The sequence below is a fragment of the Balaenoptera acutorostrata genome, chromosome 14 (genome assembly GCF_949987535.1).
Source record: "Balaenoptera acutorostrata chromosome 14, mBalAcu1.1, whole genome shotgun sequence".
Classification (NCBI taxonomy): domain Eukaryota; kingdom Metazoa; phylum Chordata; class Mammalia; order Artiodactyla; family Balaenopteridae; genus Balaenoptera; species Balaenoptera acutorostrata.
Window position 1 is genome coordinate 61,166,061 of NC_080077.1, and position 15,773 is coordinate 61,181,833.

A 15,773-nucleotide genomic window follows, 5' to 3' on the forward strand; every position below is an offset into this window, starting at 1 on the left:
CACTGCAGATCTCCTTTGACCCCTGACCAAAAATGGGATTAGAAGATATATTCAACCAGCTTTATAAAAGACACCTGGAGGGTTCGCATCTTGACCCTCTTAAGGGCAGAAGGAACAGCATGGTCAGATGTCTCAAACGAACAGCTCGCGTTCCATTTGTTATGGTGATGCTCTCAACAAGCGCTCATATATTCTAGTGATGCAAATGAGTTGCAAATGAGAGCTATTAACCTGGATTGAGAAAACCCTGGGTATCATGAAATCTCTGTATTGGTTTGTTTTTCTCAAAATCTTTGACTGACTTTTTGATATTTTGATATGTACCTTTTCTCAGGCTACTGGTTTAGGCATTGGCTAAAGAAAAAAAAGGGCAGATCAGTGAGGCTAACTTACTATATCTTGTAATTGCCCCCTTTTGGACCTTTTCTGCCTTGTTATAGAGGAGTTCCACAGGGCTCTTTCTTAGCTCCCAGTGTGGACCTTGATATGCTATGAATCCTTATGGGACAGAAAGGAGCCCTTGGAGGGAAACAGTCATTTCTGAGTCCAGGTTGGGTCTGGGGACTGGTTCTGATGAAAGGCAGATGTTTTCGTTAACTGTTTCGTGTAACAACATCCCCAAACTTAGTAGCTTAAAATGATGATTTATTGTGGTCTCTCATGGGTTTTTGGGTTGATTGGGCTCCAGGTCTCATGCAGTTGCAGTCAGGCTGGGACTGAGTCGCCTACATGCTCTGGATGTTCAAGATGGCACTTGTACGTCCAGCACCTCTGCTGAGAGTGTGGGAACAGCCCAGCCAAGATTGGCCGGACATGCCTCTCTCTCTAGGTAACCTCTCTGTCTGGCTAGCTTGGGCTTATTCAAAGTTTATTCTGTTTCTTACCTAATGGCCTGCTTTCCGCAGAGTAAGAATTCCAAGAGACCCAGATGAAGCTACAGGTATTTTTATGACCTAATCTCTGAAGACATGCAGTATCACCTCTGCTGCATTCTACTGGCCCAAAATGAGTCACAGGGGCCAGTCCGGATTCAAGGGGAGGGGATTTACACAAGGGTACGAATTCCAGGAGGCATGGTTCACTGGGGAGTCAACTTTGGAGACTAAAACTGTGGTAGAACAAGAATTTTTTGAGACTTTCTAACGGAACTGGGTTCTTGGCTTTTGGTAAATACCCACAATGATACTGAGGGGACCTCCCGACTGGAAATAGGTGTGGTGAACTCATTCTACAGGCACAAAGTACTAATTGTCCCCAAAGTACCATGAATGGGGCATAGAAGACCAGTTTGGTGGGAGGAATGGTTTGGTCCTTTGTTTGAATTCAGTATTTTAGAACTGGCCAAGGCAATCATTTATGGGAATGATCTGGAAGATGCTTAAGGAGAAGCCTGTACCTAGATACAAGTGAATTGTGCTGCCGAGGTCCTATATCTGGATAAATTCCTGTCCTCACAGACACTATTACTTGGCATTAGATAATAAAGCAAAGCAGAATACAGAGGACCAAGGGCTAATTCTCTGTCCCTGTGGTCCATTTGTGACATTCATTCATATCTCAACATAGAGGAGTTTATTTATGAAATCAGCTCATTGACACTTTGGGTCATACCTAGTGCTCTGTCTGAATGTGTGAGGTGCCAGGAAGATGGGTTAAGTGCGGGGCAGGGAGGAGTGAGAAAAACAGGACTATCAGGTATTGCCCAAGAAACTGTCTTGCTAACCCTCCAGTATCCTCCGTGTCTCTCTTTTTTTTAATGTCTCCTCCTCATTTCCCCTCTTTCTTTCAAATTTGCAAATATAATAAGGAGAAGAAAAACACTAAATTAACAACAAAAATAACAACAACAATAGAGAAAGAGGGAACAGACCCACTCAGGAAGAATTCCATATGATGGGAAATGTACTTAAAGAAAGGATAACCCTACATATGCACAGTTTCCGGACACCTCACTCTGATGGATTTCATGCCAGGCATGTAATTCTAAAATCAAAGAAACAAGCAATCTGGGATGGGCAGAGGGGAGTGGGTAGAATAGAGATCAACTTAATGAATGCAACGTGTATGTAGTCTCTGGGGGCCATGATTTCAGGAGAGAAAAACAAGGGAAAGAGCAAGGAACAGTGTGGCAGAGAAGATAATAAAACGAGAAGAGAGGGTGGGAGCCTCAGAGAAACGTCGGGAGAAATCTAAGGAGAGGCTGCCCCGGGGAGGAAAGTACAATCACTACCAACATGTTCCTCTCCATTTAAACGCTGAACATAAAACAATATGTAAAGTTTACAATAGTAATTTTTCTGAGAGAAGGAAGTGGAGGGAAGATGAAGGTGTCAGGAGAGGGGACTGTGAGATAAACATGCACGGTCACAGTGACAGAGGCAGAGGGTCCAGGGCAACGTACTTTCTCATGGTCTCTTGAGAGCAAAAACCTATGGATTAGGTTAATCCCCACACTTTTCCCGGCCAATATTTTTGCTGATAGGGTTGCAATAAATGCTCCTACCAAAAGAATTTTTCACTAAAACATTCATCTCTGAAAACTCCCTTTGAATGAAGACATAACCAAGAAACCAAGAAAACCCAGCCCTTTCCCAGTGGTGTGAAATGAGCCAATGATTTATCCTCTTTCAGCTTCAGTTTCCTCATCTGGAAGGTGGGGGACAAAAGCAGATCACACCTCATGCGGTTGCTGTGAGGATTAGACAGAATCCGCGTGCAGAGACTGAGCACGTTAACGGAATACCTCGGCACGCGGTAGCCAGTGTTATTATTACTCTGTTGTTACAGGTAATAATAACACATTTCAACCTCCTCTCTTCCATATTATTTGAAGCTCCTGCCCTCCCCCAAGGCTGTACTCTCTGCCTGCAAAATCAAAGCATGTTTCTTTGCATGGTACAGTGATATTTCTGAAAACATTCTGAGAGGCCACACATGAAATGTTTTGGCAGAGATACAGTGTTGACTCAGATATACTGGTTAAGCCACACACAACTTTTCCATTTTCCTGCCTCTCAATTAGCTCTAATTCTTGACTCCACTGCTCCTGCTTTTGGAGCGAAAGGGTTTTCGATGGTCCACTGGGCTGCTGGATTAAGCTGTACTTAAGTTACTTATTTGCAGAAATAAACTTGTCTTCTTTGCTCTTATCCTTCCTGTACAATGGCACATTCCTACTAATGACACTATTCTCCATGATTCTCCAGGGTCCTCCGGATAAGAAGAAGAAGCAATGTCACAAGATATATGCTTTTACGCTTTATTGGCCACCGTTATCCATGGGCCTAACACTGAAGCTGAGCAAACAGTCCAGACCCAAACGTGAAAACCCACCGATTGTCAATTGAGTGGAGTCTGAATTTGATTAGAGTGCCATTTTCCTGCCCTTTCCTCTGTGATCACAGAGAAAGTAACAGCTTGTAGCCACTAGGAGATGCTGCTTGATTTAAGCCCTGTGAAATTCTAACCAAAAGGTAATAGCGGGCTTCCCTGGTGGCGCAGTGGTTGAGAGTCTGCCTGCCAATGCACGGCACACGGGTTCGAGCCCTGGTCTGGGAAGATCCCTCATGCCGCGGAGCAACTGGGCCCGTGAGCCACAACTACTGAGCCTGCGCGCCTGGAGCCTGTGCTCCGCAACAAGAGAGGCCGCGATAGTGAGAGGCCCGCACACCGCGATGAGGAGTGGCCCCCGCTCGCCGCAACTAGAGAAAGCCCTCGCACAGAAACGAAGACCCAACACAGCCATAAATAAATAAATTAAAAAAAAAAAAAGGTAATAACAAGGAGAAACCAACCTGATCAAATTGTCCTAGGGGCGCTGGTCTGTTTCACCTGTGGTAACTGGCCGAGTTCAGGCCTGCACTTCGACAAGCTACGGGAAGTTGCCAGAAAGAACTACCAGTAAATAACCCAGTGCTTTGGAAAACAACCTTTTATGCTCTCTGGTATTGATTTAGATGAGGTCTGAGAAGACAGTAGAAGTACACAGGGCTAGTAAGTTCATTGGGGTGACTTTGGGGGGAAGTAATAGTTATTGGTTAATTATAAGAAGAATTTTGGTGCTATGAGGTTGTTAGTTGGATGAAGGACACTGTTTCGAATGAAGGTTGTTTTCTAATAAAGCAGAGTAATAGAGGAAGAAGCCAAGGAGCCAGTATTACCTCCTCCTTCAGACACAGATAATTTAGTCTATTTATTGGAGCTAAGAAACAAAGAAGGAAAAAAAAACAAAGAACCTCACGGGTGTCCTTTTAATTTAATCAGTGCGGTTGGTATTGTGACCAAAATTGCTTAGGCTGCAGGGCCTTCTGCTAAAAGGGCACTGCATAGAACCATCCTCTGGAAAGGTGTCAGGAATGCAACTGTTTATGGCATAAACAGGGAGCTGAATCTTAAGTAGCTTACTCTGAAAATCTGATATGAAAAATAAGAAAAGGCATCAGAGCGTGGGTTTCACAGGCGGACGCCGGCTCACGTCAGCTTTGCCAAGCCTGATGTTCACACGCACACACAGCCCCCCATCATGGCTCGATGGCTCTTGATGAAACTGGAAACTGGAGACAGAGTTGAGGCAAACTCGGTTCATGGTGAAGACGGAGAGATCAAAGTCTTTCTGTCTTTTGTGCCCGCGGACACTTGGCTGCTATTGAGGATGGAGCAGAGAGCATGGGGGGTGGGGGGGGGCGGAGGAGAGGATGGCAGCAAGCAGATGTCAGGGCAGCTTCACTCACCAGGAACAGGGAGCAAGACAGAAATTCACACTGGTTCTTACCCTTCCATCAAGGGGGCAAATGTCTCTTCTGGATCAACTCAGTTTTTCTTTTCATTTTGTCCAAGATGCACTTCACATCAAAGCCAGAAAGAAATTCCAGAAATGAGTTTCAATTCAATGCTGCAAATATTTATGGAGCACCTAAGGCACTGGTATCTGGGCATGGTAGCAGAGGAGAGATTAAAAAGCAAAGATCAAGAGCTGGCCGGCCACTCCTTTCCTTTGGAAGGGAAGACCCACGTTCCAGATAACGTGTTCAGAGGTGCTCTATTCGAAGGCAGCCTTTGTGACACCCTCACGTGGGAAGGTTTCACAAAAGAAACTGTTTCTCTGGCTGTGGGTTAATTTAGGCACAGCCGAAATGCCCCTTTGATGGCACTTAGTGCACCGTCGTGTTATTTTCATCTCAGCAAGTATTAGGAGAGAATGATTTCCCTTTAGTGCAGAAAGCACTACTGTGATGAGCTGGGGGGATAGAAAGGCAGCGGCCACATGACCAGGAGAATCAGCCCCTCCTGCTGTCCCAGGCTGAGTCCTGGCGAGGTCCAGACTCCACAGCCAGCAGCTCTGGCCGTTGTCAGCTGCAGCGACACTACCGTCCCTTTGAGGCCTGGGAGAACGTGCCCAGGATAATAAAGACACACATGTAAGAAGGAGCCACTGGGGTTCGCAGGGTTTTGACAGTTCACCAGTGTCCATTTGTTGAATTCTGTATTCATTAAGCAATAAGAATAGTCTCTGACCTTTTGTTATGTGCAAGAAGACCAACTGGGGGCCTGAAAAGTACATAATGACAAATTGGCAATAATATTAATAATAAAACTTTTGAGAAATGGGCTTTTTTCTCCCCTCTCCCTGGCCTGTTTCCCATCCCTAGCCTTGGATCCCTGGGTTAGAAAAGCAAGCATCCCAGTTTTCTCCCCCGTGCTTTGTGAGCCACTGCCTCTCGGGGGATTGGCCATCTCTCTTCAGGTCCTCCCTGCGACTTGCAGGAGATGTTGCTATTAATCCCACGAGAAAGCACTGGGCCCAGTTCTTGGCTCCGGAGCCCTTTTTAATTTTTTAAAAAAATGTTTAAAAATTTTTATTAGAGTATAGTTGATTTACAATGTTGTGTTAGTTTCTGCTGTAGAGCAAAGTGAGTCAGTTATGCATATACATATATCCACTCTTTTTCAGATTCTTGTCCCATATAGGCCATTACAGAGTATTGAGTAGAGTTCCCTGTGCTATACAGTAGGTTCTTATTAGTTATCTATTTTATATATAGTAGTGTGTATGTGTCAATCCCAATCTCCCAATTTATGCCTCGCCACCTTTCTCCCTGATAATCATGTTTGTTTTTTACATCTGTGACTCTATTTCTGTTTTGTAAATAAGTTCATTTGTACCATTATTTTAGATTCCACATGTAAGCGATATCGTATATTTGTCTTTCTCTGTATGACCTACTTCACTCAGTATGACAGTCTCTAGGTCCACCTATATTGCTGTAAATGGCATTATTTCTTTTCTTTTTTTCTTTATGGCTGGGTAATATTCCATTGTATGTATGTACCACATCTTTTTTATGCATTCCTCTGTCAATGGACATTTATGTTGCTTCTGTGTCCTGGCTATTGTCAATAGTGCTGCAATGAACATTGCGGGTGCATGTATCTTTTTGAATTATGGTTTTCTCTGGATATTTGCCCAGGAGTGGGATTACTGGATTACATGGTAGCTCTATTTAGAGTTTTTTAAGGAAAAAAAGGGAACCCTCCTACACTGTTGGTGGGAATGTAAATTGGTAAAACCACTATGGAGAACAGTATGGAGCTTCCTTGAGCCCTTTTTAATTGAATTGGCATAACAATCCCAAATTGAGAGAGTGTTTCACCATTTTTGCATTTTTAACACTGGAATCCAGAAAGCACAGAGGATGGTGCCTGTGCTTCATGAATTATGTCATTCATTTCACACTTAATACGTAATACTTTGCTATTACCACTTACTTAGTAGTAAGTAATTAGTATTACTTAATAATCCTAATTACTTACCTTTCTGGAAAGTTTTATTTTTTCTTGATTATGAAAAGGATACAGCCTTACTGAAAAATCTTAGATCATACAGAAAACAAAGCTATAATGGGTGAATTAAAAATCATTTGTCATTTCATTATCTAGAGGTAGCTACTGTTAATATTTTTGCATTTATTCTGTAAAATTAACTTTATGTTAATACATATTCTTTTGTTAAAAATTTGACTATACTATGTAAGCTGTTTAGCAAATGCCTTTATTTTTATCTATATCCATGAATACAAATCTTAATTACTTTTTTACGGCCTCATAGTATTCCACAATGTAGATGAACCGTAATTGACTCAAGTTATCCATTGTTGTTGGGTCTTTGGCTTGTTTCTGATATTTTAAAATCTTTGGTCTTAAATAAATACAGCCACAGTGAACATCATTGTACGTATACCTTTTGGACTTGCAACATTATTCCTTATGAAAAACTCCTAGAAAGGTAATTTCTGGCTCAACGTGTGTAAGCTCTTGAAAGGCTGGAAATGTATATGACAGCCTCCAGAGAGATTGTCCCAGTTTTTTTTTTTTTTTTTGCTAGCAGCAGGATCTGAGTGCCCATTTTCCCAACCCTCACCAGAACTTTCTATGCCTGTCCATTTCCCATTCTGATGAAAACTAAGATGTTAACCACATTTTGATCTTTGCCAATGAATTTGTTGTTTTATTTCACTTTCCTTGTTTATCAGTGACATTTAAGGTCTTGCCATTCATTTATTTATTAGCTTATTTTTTCACACATTTTCAGTTATCTATTAAATGAGTAGTATGTGGAGGCATTGTGCTGTGACCCGGGGAAGCAGCAGTGAGAAAAAAAGAGTTCTCACCTTCCTGGGGCTTGGGGTCTGACGGGATACTGTATCCCTTTCCTAGAGCTGTCACAACAAACTGCCACAAACCAGGTGGCCTTAAAACAACAGAAATGTATTACGTCAGTTCTGGAGGATAGAAGTCTGAAATCAAGGTGTTGGTAGGGATGTGTTCTCTCTGAAGCCTGTCAGAGAATCCTGCCTTGCCTATTTCTAACCTCGGTTGCTTTGTTGGCAATCTTTGTCCCTTTTCAGCTTGAAGATGTGTTACCTGGTCCTTCATCTTCACGTGGTGTTCTCCCTGTGTCTTTGTCTTCACATGGATATATTTTTGTAAGGAAACTAGTCTCATTGGATTAGGGGTCCACCTACTCCAGTGTCACCCCGTTTTAACTAACTACATCTGCAAGGGCTTTATTTCCAAGTAAGGTCGTGTTCCGCGGTACTGGGATTTAGGACTTCAACATATCAAATTTATTTTGGTAGACATAATTCAGCTCATGACAGGGACCCAGACATTAATGAAGTGACTAGTCAAATAAAAAATTTCATCTGGAGTCACTGCCCCGAAGGAGAGGTACACGGGGCTGTGAGAGAAAAGAGCTGAGGGAGAGGCAGCTCAGTCAGGAAGCTCAGTGAAGGCGTCCCCAGGGATGGATGATTTATTTGAGATGTTATGGAAGAGCTGAATCAGCCTGGCTGAGGGGAACACGTGGAGGAAGAGCTGCCAGCAGGGCTCCCAGCAGGGCAAAGGCATCAGGAGGGCAGGGCAGTGTGGGGACTGAGGAACAGCGTGACCAGGGTGCAGGGAGCAAGGCCCAGGAGGGTGAGGTGAGACCGGAAAGGTAGGTGAGGCCAATCATGTGGACCAGAAGCTGGACCCTGAGTCAAAGGGCAGACACTGAAGTGATTTGTCTGGAGTGGGGGAGAGGACGACAGGGTGGGATTTGCATTTTTACATGCATGGACCCACTGTGGAAATGGATTAGAAGGCTCTGAGTAGATGCCTGAGCCAGCTGGAAGCTGTTACAGGGTGTGGTGAGAGACAGTGGTTTGGACTGTGGAGAAGAGGGTTAGACTTGAGAGAAGAGAGGGTGGCAAAAGAACCAGGATTTGCTGATGGATGAAGTGCAAGAGGTGAGGGCAGGCAATGTCCAGAAGAAGCCTGAGGTTTCCAGTTTGTGTAGCAAGAGGGATGGTAGAAACCTCACAGGGAATTTGCAACACTTGGAAGAGATCCAGGGATCCAGATTTCGGGCATCTTAGTTTGAGATGCCTTTGGGATGTGTGGGTGGAAATACTGGGCAGGCAATTGAAGAACTGGGTCTGGGGCTTTGAGAGTGCAGATGGTGGAGTCAAAACCCCAAGAGCCTTTTGGGCTCTCTCTTTCGCGATTTGCCCATTACCATTTCTGCCTGTCTCCTGTAGACAGGAGCTCTTGATATGTTATAAGAGCTCTTTTTCATTTATAAGAGCTTGTTATCTAATGGGAAGTGGGGCTCCAGCTGCTTGCCGTTCAAAAGCCAATAAAGAGGCAAGGTTGGTGGAAAGGAAACTGCTTTATTTCAGATGCCAGCAACTGGGGTGTGTGTGGTGGGAGGGCAGACTTCTGTCCAAAGGCCGACTCCCCCCACCTGACAATCAGGGGACAAGAGTTTTTATGGGCAGGGGGAGGGGGCTACAGGTATAAACAGCACAATCAGCTCTGAGTCATCTTGAAGTTGGTCATTGGTGGTCTGACCAGCGTCATCTTGATTGTTTTAGGTACAGTTAATCTTCAGTTCCAGGGTTGGTTTGTTTCCATTTCTTTGAGGCCAGTTCTCTGAATTGTGGCAGCCTATGTGATGGCTTCAGTCTGGTCATCATGTAGTTAACCTCTTCCACCTAATGGGGGTTTCAGTATCTATAAGACAGCTCACAGGATATGGCTCAGGATATGATCTATAGCTCATGAAGAGGAACTAAAGGTCCTTGACTTTGCTTAATGACTAAACTGTTATTATTTAGTCTTGTTGGACTGTTTTCCTTTGTTTTTGCATTTTCTCACTTCTTTGATTAAACTTATTCTTCGGCTAAAGTTTTTCCACAGACAAAAAGGCAGTCAGAGGACATGGTGGGGAAGGACCATAGGGTCCTGCTTCGTTTCTGTTATATGTTAACACGTTATTTGAAATATATATTGCGTTTTCTCTCAGTTTGTTGCCCATCTTATAACTTTATTCATGGTGTTGCTGTGATTGTTTTAGGCATTAGGAAGGTTATAGATATTTATGTCATTTTAGGTGTCAACATTTTCCTTCCAGTACAGTGCAGCGTTTAAGTTTTCAAATCACACTGCCTAAGTTTGAATCCTGCCTCTGCCACTTATTACCTGTGTGGTCTCAGGCAGGTCATTTGCTTTATTTGTGTGTCAGTTTTCTTCCCTGTAATATGGGGAGGACAGTGGCACCTACCTCATTATGGACATTAAATAATGCATGGAGAGAATAGCGCCAGGCACAGTAAATGTATAAGTCAATAAGTATTAACAGTTATTGTTGCTGTTACTGCAGAGTAAATATGACAAACAAAATTGTAAAGAAAATGTATTTGTAAGTTCAAGTTCGAATAGTATTTTAGCAATAAGTAAAATTAACTATCTGGGGAAAAACAGGTTTACAAACCACCAGGACCAAAAAAGTACAAGGAAAGTGGAAAACAGAGAGGTCAGTTTAATACCATCGATAAGCTGTAATAGAAAATAAACCTCTGGTACTTTGAACATTCTAATCACAGGAGCAAAATATGGTTTGCACACACTTGGGAGAAAACCAGCTAGCATTGTCTCCTTGGAAGAAGTGTCTAGGCTTCCTATAAGAAGATCTGGGACCTCTAAACATGCCCCATATTATGATAAAAGGTTATTTTCTTGATCTCCAATTTCCAACATGGGCGGGGTTGGTTCCGTACAGCAACAAACAATTCTTGGACACCAGGAGTGTGTCCAAGAATTCAACTCAATTCTGACACTATCTGCCAGGAGAGAGCATCAGATTTTACAGGGTAAAGGTTCAGCCTTACAAGACTTCTTTGCACGCCGCCGTCCCCCCACCAACACACACACACAACACTTCAGACACCAGTCGCAAGCCCAGGCTGTTACCTGTGTTTCTGACCAACTGGCTATAAGTCAGAGGTTCCCACAAACCCCTCCTCAGGTATGGTTAATTTGCAAGAGGGGCTCACAGAACTCAGTGAAACATTTTACATACTACATCACCAGTTTATTATAAAAGGGTCAGGAATAGTCCGATGGAAGAGATGCATAGGGCAAGGAGTGTGTCAAGTGGGAAGGGGCACAGAGCTTCCATGGCCTCTCAGGGCAAATCACTCTCCTCGTGCCTCCACATGTTCACCAGCCTGGGAGCTCTCCAGACCCTCTCCTTTTGGGTTTTTTGGAGGATTCATTACACAGGCATGACTAAGTCATTGGCCATGGCGATTGAACTCAGTCTCCAGCCCCATTCCCCTCAACGGAGGTCTGGGGGTGGGACTGGAATTTCCAACCCTCTAATCACATGGTGATTATTGGAATCACAGGGCTCCCTTGGAAACCAGTCCCATCCTTAGGTGCTTTCCAAAAGTCACCTCATTAACATAACAAAAGACCCCTCAAGAGCTCTCCTCACTTAGGAAATTCCAAGGGTTTCAGGAGCACTGTGCCAGAAACTGGGACAAAGACTGTTTGTCTGAAAAATATGTATTTCTTATAAATCGCAATATCACAGTTACACATAGGGGTGATTGTATGAGCCAATTTGGGGCAACGCAACTGGCACTGAGGGACTGCCCAGGCTGATCAAGGTTGCCTCGAAGGTGGTACTCCAAGGTAGAAGTAGCCTGGAATCAAAAGTGACGGCAGAGGAGGTGGATTTGGTTTTGAATAAATATATAAATCAGCAGGTCTGACTGAGCATTTCTGGGAGGCTCTGTACTCAGGATTCTTCCCACTGATCTTTTGTTCAGTTGACATTGTTACACTAGAAACCTCAGGCAGGACGAGGTAGTGATGTTACCTGGATGCAGTGGCATTGGCTCAGGATCTGGGTGATTTACACTCCTTTTTGTTTAGATTGACTCCTTGCCTTTGCTCTCAGGAGCAAAGGGCTGGAAGGGCTGTGCCTGCCCGGAGTGGACTAGACCTGATAGTGTACCACTTGTATTATTGTCATTATTAGTATACTGATTGTCATAAGTATTATTAGCAATGGTTTCTGTCTCTGTCATCATGCCTAGTAAGACCTTCCTCATCCTGAGATTGAAAATTATCCATCTGTATTCCCTTTCTTGTGCTTCTGTGGTTGCATTTTGCTTTAGAGCTTTGGTGTTAATCACTGTAACACATGTTTTCTATCTCCCTAATTCCTTTCTAAGCTCCTGGAGGTCAGGAAAAATGTCCTTGTTACTCTCTGGCTGGCCCAGCACCGGGCCAATCCCGGTGGACCTTCAGCAAGTGTCTACTGATGATGAGGGTGATGTGACATTGATTACAAGAGACTATTTTTCCTTTGTGATTTGATGTTTGGTAAGGTTTTGGTCTTAGTTTTTGGATGGTGTTCGCTGCGAATGAAGGAGCCTGGATTAGGCTCTCTCAGTAAATGGTCAGAGCCTTCCACAGTTGGAGGTGGGCTCAGGAGGAGTCCCTGAGGACAAGCCTGTCAGGTAATAAATACACATCACGCTCTAAACCGTATGACAGGCAGCCATTCCTATCATCACATCCTTGCCAGCACACGCAGTGTGTGCGTGTGTGTGTGTGGAGGTGGCCCATCACTTTGATCACATCTCAGAGAGGTCAGGGACTAACAATAAGGACCCATTGTTCACCGCTCCAACCTGGGATAACTGGCTGGGTTGTTCTTGAACTCTGAGGACTCCATTGCCTCCTTGTCCTCTTTCCTCAGCTTGTCTGCTCTGGAGAGAGAGAATAAGACTCCGGCAGAAGGATAAGGGGCTCTTTGCCCCGAGGCCCTGAGCAGAGCTGGCTCCAGGGACCACCGTGGACCCTTAGTGGTTCCCAAGGCAGATAAAGTGCTCTGGCCTCATCCTTGGCCTCATCTAATCCCACAGCCTCCTGGGAGGGGAGAGAAAAAGAGAGAGCTCATTGAGCTTAGGATGGAGTTTCAGGCCCTCTTTTTTCTCCTTTGTCCCTCATAACTGCCTGATAGAATGACTTATTTCCTTGCTTATATGTTTAAATGGGCCTCTTTTTACTAGGTTGTGAATTAGATGAGAGCAGTGGCCTCACCTATCTTGTTCACTACTTTATCCCCAGCAGGAAAACTAGTATTTGGCACATAGTAGGTATTCAATAAAACCATGTGTTAGCTAATATGTGAACAAATTCAGGTTGAATTATTTTTTGGACAGCACTAATTGTGTTCGCTCAGCTAAAGTCTTTCACAAGTGCTAGAAATCATCAAGGACAGGTCTTGTTGCCATGTCCATTCACACCCACAGAGCATCTGGATACACACAGAGAACCAACTGGGTACCCGCGATCTAAACAAGGCAGAGCCTGTATCCTCTGTACACTTCCCCAAACTGCTTCCAGGGAAGTGCAGTTCGTTGTATAAATCTAATCTAATCATTACTCAAGTTGGGATCCGCTTTCATGATTCTAAATGACATGTAGTAGCAATCGCAGTTACTATTGTCCAACATGCAACGGCCTCACTCCTTTTTTTTTAAATTTAATTTTTATTCTATATTAGAGTATAGTTGATTAACAATGCTTTGTTAGTTTCAGGTGTACAGCAAAGTGTCTCACTTATACATATACATATACCCATTATTTTTCAGATTCTTTTCCCATATAGGTTATTACAGAATATTGAGTAGAGTTTCCTGTGCAATACAGTAGGTCCTGTTGATTATCTATTTTTTATATATAGTAGTGTGTATATGTTAATCTCAGACTCCTAATTTATCCTTCCCACCCCACCTTTCCCCTTTGGTAACCATAAATTTGTTTTCGAAGTCTGGGAGCCTGTTTCTGTTTTGTAAATAAATCCATTTGTATCATCTTTTTAGATTCCACATATAAGTATATGGTATTTGTCTTTGTCTGACTTACTTCACTTAGTATGATCATCTGTAGGTCCATCCATGTTGCTGCAAATGGCATTATTTTATTCTTTTATTATTATTCTTTTTATTCTTCTTTTATGGCAACCTAAGTGTCCATTGACAGGAACGGATAAAGAAGGTGTGGTACATGTGTACAATGGAATATTACGCCACCCTTGCTCCTCTAGAAGCCTCATCTCTGCTGGTGCTTTCAGGTCTGTGTCACGTGGTAGTAAAGCCTCCTCATCTTTCTTCTCCTCCCACTGAAATCTTCCCCGTGATTCATTCTTGCCGATTTCATTAAGTGCTGGAGATCTGTTAGTGCGTCTATTCCTGGGGGCAGAGCGATGAGGGAAGAAAAGGAAAAAAGTATTGACATTTGTTTATGTAAGAGATATTTATTAAGTGCTTCTTAATACCAGAGACCGTGCTGGCTCATGTGGAAGCCCAGATCCATGGAGGTCCTTGAGCAAGAGAAGAAAAGCTGAAGCAGGAAGTTAGCACTAACTTTCAAGTATAAGGTGAGGTATATGATCTGCCTGTAAGGTGGTGAGCAGCTTTCTTCATGTCAACTAAGGATAAGGCCAAAAAACACAGCAAGAACCCAGCGACATTTGGGTTAGATGTGACTGTAAACGGGACTGACGTAGGTACAGGGGCCATATTTTCTGAACTAGAAATTGAGACACATGGTCTGACACATGATGGAATATTTTGGATTATGAGTGCCCTAGAAAAAAATCTTTTACAGATGGCATAGGTGTCGTACACAGCCATTGACGTTGTGACTTGAGGGGCATGGAGAAAATGCTGTGCCCTTCTTCCAAATATCGTTCCCATGATATGCATTCTGCATATTCTGCTATTAGAGATTTACTTCTGTGTCTCATGGAAGCTTTTAGATATCCCAGCTTGTCTTATTCAAATGGAAATACTTCTAGTAGGTAAGATTTGGAACACTTTTCAAGTTTTAGATTTGGGGGGTTCAGTTGTGAAAGTAAAGGTATGCAGGAATGGGAAACCTGTGGGAAGAAGCAGTGATAGGAGTGAGGGAAATATTCTTCTCTTCTGCCTAGAGCTGGCTTCATCTACCAGAGTTGCCAGATGGTGTCACAAATAGCCAGAGAAGTTGTGACTCTCTTCTTTGGAGATTTGAAAGACGAGATGGCTGGCCAAGGGGCAGCCTGGCCTGAGGGGCCCGAGCCCAGAGCCAACACTGCTCAGGTCCAGTCGAGCAATGAATATGATGCATAAAGATGCAGGAGACCCCTGCCCCCCATGCACGTCCAATTCTGTGACTCAGGAAAGAACGTTCACAGGGTGATCATCTCAGTAGAGCAAACTCTTGCCTTTAAACTGGCAGGATTTGAAGCGGCCAAGTTTTGTGTGAGCTCATGACGGAATTCCACATTCTTGTTTGTGCCCAATGCCTGTGATAGTTTTTAAATTTGAAAACTATAATCTCTTACAGAGAAAAAAGAAAAATGACCTTGAAAGATGTCAGGTTTAGAAATAATTATTTCATAAGTACACTGGGGTGGAGAGTAGCTGAACTATTGGAATGTTCCAGTCCTGCCATGTTCACACCTTGGCCACAGCTGCTCACTCTGGGCAACACATCTCAGCAGACATTTCATGATGAGACATTTCTTAATAAGCTTTGTATGAGTGTCTGTCTTGACTGTATGTCACTTTATTATAGTACAAAGACAAACGCACGGAAGAGTCAAAGATACACTGCATAAAAGACATCAGTGTAAGCTCTTCTGCTAGAAAAGAAGCTGCTTGAAGGAAGTGTTCAGTTCTAATTTCTTTTGGGTTCCATCCCCTCCTCCAACCACAAAGTGATTTTAACAAGCTAGGCTGTTATTCAATTCATGAATGAATGGCTTAATTAGGCAGAAGACATTTTTAATCAAGGGGTTTTCTTAGGACCTTTTCATGACTCAGTTGAGTTTTTTGGGGTTTTTTTCACTTCTACCTATACTAACACTTGTACAACTCATGAAAAAAAAA